General features: G+C 38.3%; 1 protein-coding gene across 1 annotated transcript in view; it reads left to right on the top strand.

The window, feature by feature from the left end:
* The window catches only part of LOC125952022 (protein gustavus), an 88,212-nt gene that overhangs the window by 3,531 nt on the left and 72,025 nt on the right, over positions 1-12,656 (top strand). The window contains exons 2-3 of the mRNA XM_049681236.1: positions 9,050-9,440; positions 9,569-9,923. The gene's annotated coding sequence lies outside the window, so the exon portion shown is untranslated. The remainder of the gene's footprint in view (positions 1-9,049; positions 9,441-9,568; positions 9,924-12,656) is intronic.

A 12,656-nucleotide genomic window follows, 5' to 3' on the forward strand; every position in this document is an offset into this window, starting at 1 on the left:
GAGATAGAAATACAATCGGCAGGGTTATACAAATAATGTTAACAAATAATATAAGACATTCGTGGAGAAATTTTAATATGACTAGTAGATATGTTGCGGCCTTAATGTGTCGTAGGATAGAAAGACCGTTGAGACAAAGTTCTTAAGTGATGATTTGATCGATGATTAGATTTTTTTTTGTTGAACCATTGATCAACAATCTCGATATTATTTTATTACAAAATACGTTGCTTCAATCTTTGAATTTAATGCATACTACTTATAAATGGATTCAAAGGTCTTTCTTGTTCCACGGTTTGCACGTGGACCGACGGTTTACTAGTTTGCTATCTGTGAATGTAAGCCTTGCTCCAAGTGGTCGTGTCAGTGCAGGGTTATTGTTTCTTAGCTCTTGTTCTGTTAGGTTGCTGGTTGCCAATTGCCATAAGTGAGCGTAAGTAAGCGACCCAAATATCATACCGTAAGACCTAACCACTACTACGCTACTACGTCATTCTCCTGCTTTATCTGCAACACCCTTCTCCTAAATGTTTGTTGGAGGATGCATCTGAACCACCTTTCACTTTTCGAATCCTGTACGTAGTGGTGCAATTGCGTCGAACTACTACGTTACCTATCTGCAGAGCCAGAAGGTAGTCCCATCATCTTACGGTATGATACTGTCCGACCAAGCGCGCCCTCGTTTTCGTTTTCATTTGACGCTTGTGTATGATTCTACACGCTCTATGCACGCGTCCAACAGGGAGGTCATATTGATTGGTTCGTTTTGCATGTTACAACGATTTATGTTTTCTCTGGCGATTGTATTATGCGGTTTGTCAATCACTACGAAACAAAATAGGGGTACTGCTATTGTGGGTATTTGTCATATTTGGATGATTCTTGCATGCATGGAACGTTTGTATTCCTTGTATTAATCATGTTCTCAGTTTCCAAATGATCGATGTAATCGGTTATATTGTGGGCTAAATGGTATCACAACTTGTTTCCACAGTTTTGTAGAACATGAAACGGATACTTGGGCCAATACTTGTTTTACTTGCGCAAACGTGATATGGTGAGCAGCCTATCCACACTTCTGGTCTCGTGCAAGACGAAGGTCGAAGTAACTGATGATGGTGATGAGATCAGAACTAGTTTTCGTTGGTACCGTTGCATAGGTGACTAGGTTGCGCGGTTTTTGGTATCGACGTCAACAGTGTATCGTTACTAGAACCGGTGACTGCTTCTAAGTCAATTGAAGTTGAGCCGTTAGCGAGGTTAGCAACTATTGGAATTTTCTTCCAAGCGATCAACATTGAATGGCATAAAATCCTATAAATGAATTGCATCATGTTCTTCGAGCGTTGTGACCGACCCAGTTGCAATGCAACTATCGTGCGTTGTCAATATTGCTAGTTGAGAAATGCGACTCGCAAAAGAGGAGAAAGATAGTTCGTTCACTGACTCACAAAGTGGAGTCGGAGTGAAAAGTAGGCCATGGTGCGATTGCTTAGATCGCGTATATATAGCATTATCCCGCGTATATATTGTATGCAATGTCGACTGCATCGCCATCCCAGCAAGATCAGTGTTGGATCAAGGCAAGATACGAAAAGCTTGTGCTAAACGGCGATAGCTTCTGCTAAACGGCTGTGTGCTGGTTGCTTGTTTTGATTGCAAACTGTTTGAACCGTTGTTCACAGAACAAGTTACTAGATAAATCTTTGGTCCTTTAAATTAAAAAATGTTTTAAATAATTTGCAGCTAATGTAAAATTGGTTTCAAATCATCATTCACGTATTTTTAAAATGGAAATTATTCTCGTAAACAAGTCGTGAGTTGAGGTGTAGTTTATTTTTCTTATGTTTCCCCGGCTGATAAGAACAAAACAATTAAAAAGCTGTTCTGTGTGATATATTTGTTTACGAGAAAGGTCTACTACGGTTGGCTTCACAGTTATACGACACTAATATCTACAAAGAGTAATTTTTTTTTTGTTCAATATAAGATCCTTGTTTTTATGTTAATTGTACATTCCACTGTCAATGAAAACTAAATTGAAAAGCGTCTCAAATGTATAAGACAAAAAAAATGTATACTCGAAAAGTAGGAGTGATTACTTCAAAAGGTGTGCACCAAAATAAAAAAAATAATAATAAAAGGACATCACTGCGGCAATATAATGTGTTGCTATCGCTTGTTGGCCATGACGATTCGTGTCGGCTGTGAAGAATGGCTAGTGTCAATAATTTGTTGTTGAAACGTCTATACATATAAAAATGAATGTGTCTGTCCGGATGTCCGGTATAGACTCCGAAACTACTGGACCGATTGACTCCAAATTTGGTATTTTGGGGCCGGTGAGTGCTATAGGCATGGTTAGAAACCCCCCCCCCCCCCCCCGAGAGAGAGAGAGAGAGAGAGAGAGAGAGAGAGAGAGAGAAAGAGAGAGAGAGAGAAAGAGAGAGCCTACGGTGGAATGATAACAATGGGATCGGCAACGCTGCAGAAATCGTTACCATTTTTTATTGGTGTGTCTGTTGGTTTTAATTTTCTTAACAATTTCTTAAGTTCAATCAAGTCATTAGTTAATCAAGAAGTTGCTTTAAGTTTCACAAGTCAATTTACATGAAACAATTACAAAAACTCATTCAGTTGTGAAGTATTTGAATTGATCAAAAATTATATTAATTTTTGATTATTGATTTACGTACCTCTTATCATTGACGATTTTCAACGTAGCGGGTTATGAATGGTAAACGATCGGAATTGCATGCACAAACATATAAAGGAGCAGTAACCGAATAGTAATAGAAAACAATACCAACATATCTATTAGGAACGGCTTGCGATTGGAATGATCACCGAGAATGTCCGAGAGAAAAGAAAGACCCTCGATCTGATCGATCGACGTTTGAGTTAATTTGAAGTGCGGTGCTTTTAGTTATGATCTACCATGTCACTATTTAAATCATCGTAAGCTGAATACCGGAAAAATGGATCAAGTGTGTCGTATTGTAATGCCGTTAAATTCACAGCATTTGAACGTAACGAGCTATGTGCAAACCGAATACTAAAGTCAAACTTTTTTTAAAAATACTTAGGCAAATATAATTCGTTTTCCAAATGACGTCATTTAGCCCGAAAGGCAAAGCCTTAAAACTAAAGCATCATTTTAACTTTCCAGTTCATATTTACAATCACGTCGCATCTCTATTTCCAACATCACTAACAGACCTAACTATTGATTTGGTTCGTTGATAAATCGAATACGTCCAAATGATGGAATAAATAAAATAATATCTACCGAAATTTTCAAGTTTCTGTTTACGAACCCACGACCCATCAAAGACAGTACGAAGTCTGTCGGAGCAGCTAGTATCTTATATAAAAGCAGGCAGCATTAGTATGTCTCGATGTCAATGTCAACACGATCATACAATCGCAACAGCAGTGGGATCTATAAAATAAGTGTCGAGTTTCGGCTTTTGGAGATTGATTTCCTTATGAGCATCAAGGCAAATTATATACTCATTATGAAATTATGTGTACAATGGAATGTTTGGCATAGTCGTATGACTAAACAAACAATTGTTTGTTGGTGGACACTGCCATAGAAATGACCTTTATAGCACTTATTGATTAGCGTTTTGCGAATGGATAAGAAACCACAAGGATGCAAATAAATGTTGCAAGCTGCGATCACATAGTATGAAAAACAAATTTAGTTCGCATCGAATACTGCAGCACTATGCTGTCTCGAATTGGTATAGGGGCAGGCAAGGAAGTGCATCATCTTTCCGCAGCTAAATCGTTAGCTAGGCGAGATTCAGAGTCAACGGTGAAGTCGCATCGATTCAGGAGTCCAACTGCGTGCGTACAAACACTCATACGACCGATTCTAAAGCACCTGTTGACGTCGATGGCCTTGCCATAGTGCTAGCTCATCATTTTTCATGCCAACAAAGTGTCACGTTTCTTCCAAGATTTCTCGTGCCTCGTGCGAACGGAAAAAACTTTGTCAGTAAACCTACTTTGCGGGTGCGTTAATTAGTCTTATGCTACTTGTGGGTACTGTTTACGCAAGTCGCAGTGATGCTTGGTAGAGAATTTCTATATACTTTAGGAAACATTTCAACAAAAAGCAAAAAACTGGATTACTAAAAACTAAAGAGGATGGATTGAATATAACATGAAGTTATGATGTCCAAGGTTAAGTTATTTAATTTTTTATATAAGCGCTGTTCCAGAATTGGCCACTTCTTCTTCACTTCATGTACTACAATAATTGAATTTCTTTTATATTTTTTAGCAATCAATGGGGGGACCTATTGTGGTTTTCTGAAGTTTTGCAACTCGAATGAAATATAGTCTGCGAAAGATAATAGCACTGCTAAGGAGTGGCTTTAAATGTTTTTGTTCGCCAATCCGATCGGAGCAAACCACTGCCGTAAAGATAATCATAGTTTATTCATACTGAATGAGATTTTGATTTTAGTCAAGACTTAGATCACATAGCCGTATGGTTAAGGCCACATAGTTAATTTGCGATTTAATGTCCGACCGCCAGCGCTCATGTGCATTCATTTCATCCGGAAAGTTTTAATTATCGGTCAACAAGTAGGGGCATGAAGAAATTATCTACAAGTATCAAGTAAATGTTTCTGATTCTAGTAAAACTCGCTAAAAAAGTATTGATATTAATAATTTTTATTACAGAATAATTTTTAAATTAATTAATCAAAGAAATTAAAGTTATTCCGAATGTTACAACCAGTTGATTCTATGAGTAATCATGACAGTTTGCATTGTTTAGTTTTTCATATGCTTTGACAATAAAAGTTGCTGTCCCGCAGTGTGGCTAGGTTTGCGGAATTTAATTTGAAAGTAGTAGATTCTTTTAACAACAACGACATGCTTCAATGAAAATGTGCAGCCATCCATCAGTTTCATGATAAGGTGGAGAAAAGTAAACGTTTTGTTCGTATGTTATGTATTTCCCTTGATAAGCGGGCAGTGTTGAGCAGCAAAAAGAATCATCCACGTTGCCTCCTAGACCATTCATGGACATTTTTTTGCATTTGAGCTTGATAGTGGTATTGGTGCTGCGTTTGCTGCCTCTTTCTAGGCAACGTGATCAAACTTAAGTCTCGCTCATCTTTACACAACGATAACAAAAAACAACGATAATTCTTCGGTCGAAATGAAACTAATCTTACTTCTAAATCTCCAGCTCAATCCTAATTGCATTTTAATAAAGCCAAAGGTGGCTCACCCGACCATCTGCATCAGTTCTAGTAACTTCTTGTAACTGTTTGTAAGAACAACGATGATAAGAAGTTGTGTTGTTATTGTTTCGATTGTAGTTGTGGCATCTATTTAAATGCTAGTAAGAGACACAACTATAGTGGAAAACGGGCTCCACAATCGTTTGTGTTCACAATGATCGCGACTGGATCGATGTTCGCCCAAAGAAGACTTACTTGCAACCTCAAGCAACCCAATTCATCGGTGGCCGGGGTCTCTCTCAACAGTTTCAGTTCTCCGTTTGGCATGCGTGTGCGGCTATAAAACCGGTTTGGTGTTTAGATTTGGTGTCAGTGTCACCTCGTAGAAGACTCGCACACCAAGTAGTGTTGTGACCTTTCCTCACGTAGATGGTGGCACGGTTTCATGTTATCCTGAAACGTAATAAATGTATACCTATTCGTTAAACTAAACCACCAATGGTCAAATGCGTGCGCGAATTTCTAACTCTCCTGTGCTATGAAAAGTATCAATTTAATTTTCATCTCTCTTTAAAAAAGTAAAATGATGGCCGAAGAGTGAAGCGATCCGAGGAGAAACACGGGATACATACAGTGTTAACTAAACGGTGCGGTGATGACATTAATTCGTAAATTCATGAACAGAGTATGCAAAGGCTGAATGCCCGCAGAAAATATTGCGGACACTTAAACCGTACTTTTTTTTTAATTTTTACATGTACTTCGTGTTAGTCATCCATTCTTTGTGAGAGAGAGTGGAAAGTGATTTTTTATTTACCTTGGCCTTGGATAGTTTAGAAGTGTGCAAGGTAATTTAAGAGCATATTCGATCGACAAAAATCATGTCTAAAACTGTGTCCAGACGATGACGAATGTTGGAGAATTTCTCGACGAGAACTTCGCAAACAAACGTCATCCCATACAAATCCGTCGAGAAGTTATCGCGATAACTGAAATGCACGTGTAGCGAGCGAGCAAGCGAGAACGAGCGAGAACTTCTTTTGGAGCTGTCAAATCGTATGTAAACAGTAGGGCGAGAAAGTTATCGCGATAACTTTGTTGCTCGTCTGGACGGAGTTTAATAAACAAACAATACTTGGATAATGAAGGACTAGCCGGTGCTAAAATAAAAAAAGAATTACACCGTGTCCAATATATTCTCATACAACTTCAACCATCTATATTTTCTTAAAGGATGGACCATTTTTTTTTTTCTAAAACTGCGTCCAAACGAGCAACAAAGTTATCGCGATAACTTTCTCGCCCTACTGTTTACATACGATTTGACAGCTCCAAAAGAAGTTCTCGCTCGTTCTCCCTTGCTCGCTTGCTAGACGTGCATTGCAGTTATCGCGATAACTTCTCGCCGGATTTGTATGGGATGACGTTTGTTTGCGAAGTTCTCGTCGAGAAATTCTCCAACATTCGTCATCGTCTGGACACAGTTTAAGCGTTTTTTTTGTTAAGAAACTTATATGAATTAATTATAAATTATTCGAAATTACTCCGCCCCCAAACTTTGTTTTATCAGCTTCAATCGCTTCTCAATCCCATCGCACGTGGCACGGACGACCTTCATAGGCATTTCATCTCAAATTTTATTAATCGCTGCTTTGGATTGTATCAAACTGGACAGTTTATGGTCGTTTAGTATTAATAAAACATGTACGACCAACCGAAAAAGTCCAGTGGGTTAAGATCTGGTGAACTGGGAGACCATTAATTCTTCTCTTCAATTCTGGTTAAATGGTTCCTGTACCAGTCTTGAATCGAATTCGAATTTATCTAAAACTTCTGTTTAATAATACATTGAGTTGATTTTTACGCCTTTATCAATAAAAACTAGGGGTAACTTGTCGCGCTTGCAAATACCCTCCCAAACCATCACACTAGCCGCATTTTGAAACCGGCTGATGTTCCTTTGGTTATCTTTGACATCCCTGATGTTTCTGACCCACTATCTATCGTGTTAGACATTGTGACTTTGCTGTAAAACAAAAAGCTTTTCATCAGAGAACACAAAGTCTCGTCCGACGTGCCGTGATAGAAGAAGTTTTGCCCTTTCCAATATTTTTTGTTTGTTAGCTTCCGAAACTCCGTGAACCGTTTCCGTTTTCGTTTTTTATAAGCATTATATCCTAGGTCATGCCTGAAAATTTCTTTTTCGGTTTGATTTCGAGATATTCAAATCTGCAGCCGTTTTTTGAATCGAACGTTGAGGATTACGACGGATTCGTTCTCGAACGGTCTTGATCACTTTTTCTGTTCTAACTGAACGCTTTCGCCCTAATCTTTTTTTATCCTATCTCACGGTACCTTCTAATGGTCCGTTATACGAAATCGCGCTTAATTCCAAGATGTTTTAAGCTCTTGAAAATTACGCATGGACGTTCTCCTTCCAACAGCTTTTTTTTATTACACAGGATTGAAATGATTTCATCGTTGATAAAATCTGACTACGAACAGAAAATTGACCAATCCAACTGTCAAAATACTAAGTTAATATTACAATTTGACAGGAGTATATTGATACCTGAACTAGTTACTGTAATCATACCAAAATCTTTCAGCAACAAGTTGTATAAGAATATATTGGACACGGTGTAAATGATCCAAAGTCACAGCTATGAAGATGTTAACATCAAATTTGTTCATTATTTTGTTCAAATCAGCTGTTTTGAATAAGACAGATGCATACCTTCTTGAGGTGTGTTTCCAATTGTTATGGGCAAAATAAGCAACAAGTTTCCAATCACCAGGCAGCGGGCTAACATTAATTCGGCCAAAAAGCAGGTTCATTTTTGAGGGTTTTTTGTGATTACATTTTTGGACTCTGTTTGTGACTGACTGTCATATTAAACTATAATTTTTCAAGAAATTCGAGAAATATTTGCTTAAAACTACAGCCATGATTTTAATTTCAGAGAAGCGTTTCTTCAAAACTGCAATTATTATATAATGCAATAATGCAAAAGCAATAATTATATAATTATGGGTGTCCATCGTAGATATGTGATCGATGATCTGAGATAAAGTTTCATCAACATCATCATCACAATAGACGCTGCTTAGAGTGCATTTTTGGAGACACACCGCTCTGAAATATTTCTCTTCTTTTTTTCTTCGTAGAAGCTAGTTCGCCGTGTCAGTGGTCGATCCGATGAATGAATGAATTAAATAATTATAGAGGAGAAGAACATATTAATATTTGTTTGCCATGGTTCCTTATTGTTGTGCAATACGAAGTATGCCGGGCTTTATTTAACTCCTAGTAACCTAAGCTAAGAAGGGGTGTCCCAACAACATGTTGCCAATGTGTTCATTTGTACTTTAAACCCCCTTACGGTTAGAGGACAAAAACATGTCTAAACGTTCTCCATTTCGACCATTCAGCTGTGTGAAGTGTGCTGTGCTGCGTTCAGGTATGCTTTGGGAAACTGAACCTTCTTGTCGCAATGCTTTGTTTCAATAAGTTCTAACTGCTTTAGAAACAAGGGGACGTAGTGAACGAAAGCCTTGATTTCCCTCGAACGCATCACAAGGGTGTCCCTTTGGTCATTAGCGTTCACCTGCGTATTTTAATGAAGCTTCGGGGTTATAGGTTTACTGGAATCTGTTTGAGAGGTGGTTTGCTTATTGGTCATTGACGTTCTTTTTTTTGTAAGGGTTTTCTTTTTATACAGACAAATAGTAATCATTGCCAGCATTTGCTACCGTGTAGTAGAAATGTGTGTGTCGTTTCTCCATTCACTTACAGGTTTCAACAAAGGTTTGTGTTCATGTTGTTTCTTTCTTTTCAGTACCGTCAGTCAGTGAAGAGCTAACTCATAAGATTGTTGTGTATGACATTGACATACGTTAATAGTGCCTACAGTGGAATTTTAGTGTCTACATTTTAGTGTAAATACGCGTTTATTCAAGAAGCGGTTGCTTTATATTTCGCAAAGAGAAGGGTAGTCGACATGCAGTTACGGGCGAACAGTTCGTTTTCGTGTTTTACCAATCAACAAAATTGACAGCGGAAATGTGCCAAAACTTGTGCTCGTTTCAGTGTGGAGAGTTCGCGATAAACATTACCTACGAGTGTCTTTTAGATAAAATAGTAAATCTATAGGCCACCACCACCTGTATGTCTAGCAGAGAATGGTCCTTCTGAAAAAATTGAATGTTGAGTGTATCAGTGATTCGAAGGTGATGAGTGGTGCTTTCATTATATGAAAATAATGTGCTGTATATGAATGCCACAAGTGTCTAGTAATAGTTGTGTGCAATCTTTGTTCACTTACTTAAAAACAGTTTCTCTCTTTGTTCTCGCATAGCATTCGTTGTTGCGCAATGAAATAAATTTTCTGTGTTTGTGTTTTAATTGAGTTACGTGAAGAAAAACTATATGAAAACATAAACTACCATTATGCGTTTAATGTGCATATTGCTTTATATTGCATAGTAGTGGTACAGTGGTTTTTAAAGGGTTGCAGTTATATTGTAAACCTGTGAAAAGGACCAATCGCCATTATAAACTGGAGAACGGTTTACTTATACTAATTCGGAAGCAATGGTAGAGATAACCGAAATATCTTGCTTTCAAATATTATTGACAAGTGGACATCCCCGATAAGCCCATATAAGGACACCGATGGATTGCTGTTGACATCTCATAACTGCATACGAAATGTGAGTATTTCCTTCGTTGAAATATCTTCCCCTAATGTAGTTGAGATAACTGATGGATGCAAATATTTTTCTTGTAAATTTTACATTTCACAACGTATGATCACATTAAACATACACTCTCATGGAAGCATTTTGGAGCAGGCAAGCCATTCTGTTTCTACATCTTGCGTCTACCTATTCGACAAAGTTCCATTAAATTAATTGATGTAATGAAAATTAAACTTAAGATATGGTTATGATCGATAATGAATGATGAATGAGAAACTTTGCATTGAATTATTTATTTCTGAATCTCATAGTTGTGCATTTGGAGAAAATAAGATTTACTACTGTGTCCAAAAAGTAAGGTGACACGGTGTCCAAATTGCCCGCGTAAAAGGATATCTTTAGTTTTGTATTTTTTATATGTTGTCAGCACTGTTATTGACAACCATGGCAAGTTTCACGTCAAAATATTCGCTAGTGTTTGAGATACGTATTTTTTTGTGAACTGCTAAAAGTGCATTCTTCGTTTTTCTCCATGTCGCAAATTTTTAAACAAAGAATTTGCATAAAAAATATTTTTTCTGCTGCAAATATACCAATGTGAATGGTACAGAATATCTTTAGTGACGATACTACGCCAATAAAAATTATTTACACTTGGTGGAAAGACTTCCAGGAGGGTCGGGAACGTTTTGAAGAGGAAGAACGCTCTAGACGACCACCAACGACAATCAATGCAGTACACGTCCAAAAAATCAAAGATTTGGTGTTGGAAAACCGTCGATTAACAACAAGAGACTTTGCTGATGATATTTGCATATCAAATATATCCGGTAATTACATTTGGAAGGATGGTTTTCATCTTAAGCGCGTCAGTGTTCGATCACGATAATGTACCATCTAACACTTCGTTGGTTTTCTGTGACTTTTTTGCCAATATTTTCACTCATATCGTTCCGATAAAAGCGTATGTGCCTGATTTGGTTACATTTGGCTTCTGGCTATTAGACAAGCCCAAAATTACGCTCCGGGGACACTGTTTTGACACGATAGAGCAGATGCAAGCCGCTGCGAAAAAGATGCTGAAGGCCATTCCTAAAGACGACATTTTCGCGTGTTTCGAAAACTGGAAAATTCGTCGGCATAAGTGCATTGTGTCTGGGAGGGATTACATTGATGGCGAAAAAAATGATTTGGAAGAAAAATTAAGGAACTTTCAAAATACATCCAATGTCACCTTACTTTTTGGACACAGTAGTATGTCTTAAAATTATTTTCCTCTATCATCTCTTGGTATTGGTTATCTATGGTCCTATAGTGCCAGAAGGAAAAGACTGTTTACGACAGCAGTATAATTCTCATTTCTTTGATAATGGATTTGCTTCCTGTATGTACAGGACCATTCGATATACATATAAAATTTATATATGAGCATACTAAGATTAGCATGCTAAGAATAGGAATAGGGTAGGTTGATAAAATTGGTACAAGAAAGACAGCGAAAATGTTGGGGGTTTTATTTCGTTATGCGGTATGGTTTTTGGTTGTAGTGGTAGGGCTCGAATCTTTATAAAAGTACATTCCTTACAATCTAATGCTTAGAATAAATCGACGACAGGTATGTAATTTGGGGTTTAAGAAACCATATCAGTGTAGATAGCTTTTCAGATAACAACAGGCGGGTAGCTTCATTCGATTCGAGCAATGCTCCTGTCCGTTGTTGTTGTTGGGGCGGAGACGTTGTTGTGCCATGATGTTCTATGGTTCATGGGGCAACAACTGACTGTTAGCGCTCCGTTACTGCAAATGTTTTTGCATTATTTTTGAAATAGTAAAATATTCACCGATGGTGATGATCAATTGAAGACGGGAGTGCGTTGCTACGAAAAACAAGTTTAATGTTAGCTGTTTGCATGAAAAAAGATTACATATTGGATGAATTAGGAAGAAAATATAATATTGAACGAAATGGAATCCATAATCGATAATTACAATACTACTTACTTACTTACTTATCCGGCACTACAACCGACGAGCGGTCTTGGCCTGCCACAGAAGATTCCTCCACCGCTCGCGATCGAGCGCCGTCGTCCTCCAAGTCGTTAGTCCTGCTATTCTGGCGTCAATGTCGATACCGTCGCTCCATCTCGATTTGGGCCTACCACGCCCTCTCTGTCCATCCGGAAGGCCTAAGAAGACTTTACGGGCTGGGTCGTCGTCTGCCATTTTCATGACATGCCCAGCCCACCGAAGCCGGGCGAGTCTAATGCGCTCGTCATCGTCATACAACGCGTATAACTCAGCGTTGTATCGGCTTCTCCATCGTCCCTCCTCACACACGGGGCCAAATATCCTTCTGAGAACTCTCCTCTCGAACGCGGATAAGAGGGCTTCGTCCGTTCTGGACAGTGTCCAAGTCTCAGAGGCGTATGTGAGCACCGGTACTATATACGTTGTATACAGTCCCAGCTTCGTCCTTCTCGACAGATTTCTCGAGTGAATTAGTTTCCGCAGGCTAAAGTATGACCGGTTGGCTGCTAGCACCCTAGCGCGAATCTCTTGTGTTATGTCATTGTCAATTGAATCAAGAAAGCATTAATATCGGTCCAATTTCCATACATGTGTGCGTGTCCAGACATGTGTGAGTGTGTTTATTATGGTTTGACATGGGAAATTCTAAGTCCTTATAGCTCCTTTCTGTAGCTAAAAATCGTAAAGTGGCCGTTACCCTCTAATTGTGTGTCTCTC

Source organism: Anopheles darlingi, chromosome 2 (assembly GCF_943734745.1).
Source record: "Anopheles darlingi chromosome 2, idAnoDarlMG_H_01, whole genome shotgun sequence".
Lineage (NCBI taxonomy): Eukaryota > Metazoa > Arthropoda > Insecta > Diptera > Culicidae > Anopheles > Anopheles darlingi.